Raw genomic sequence first — 302 nt, 5'->3', positions numbered from 1 at the left:
GGTTCCGCAACAGATGCTCCAGGTAGGTGGATTTTTTTTTCATTTGAAATAATCAGTTGAATATTACAGTGGCTTCTATGGCAACAGATGCGGACGAGCGTGTCAGGCATCTGAAAAATATCACTGGGATTGTTCCAAAGAAGGAAATCGGATATGTTCACCAGGATGGCAGGGTCCGACATGTTCCTATCGTGAGTTCCGCTAACTTTCACTCTTAACACATTTATCGCAGCTCCTGTTAAAGATATGAGGCCAGTTGTCCACTGATGAAAGGTTTATCATAACATTTATAAATTTTTATC

Source organism: Caenorhabditis briggsae (assembly GCF_000004555.2).
Source record: "Caenorhabditis briggsae complete genome, chrX, whole genome shotgun sequence".
In the NCBI taxonomy this organism is placed as follows: Eukaryota; Metazoa; Nematoda; class Chromadorea; order Rhabditida; family Rhabditidae; genus Caenorhabditis; species Caenorhabditis briggsae.
Note: the sequence above shows the minus strand (reverse complement) of the source record.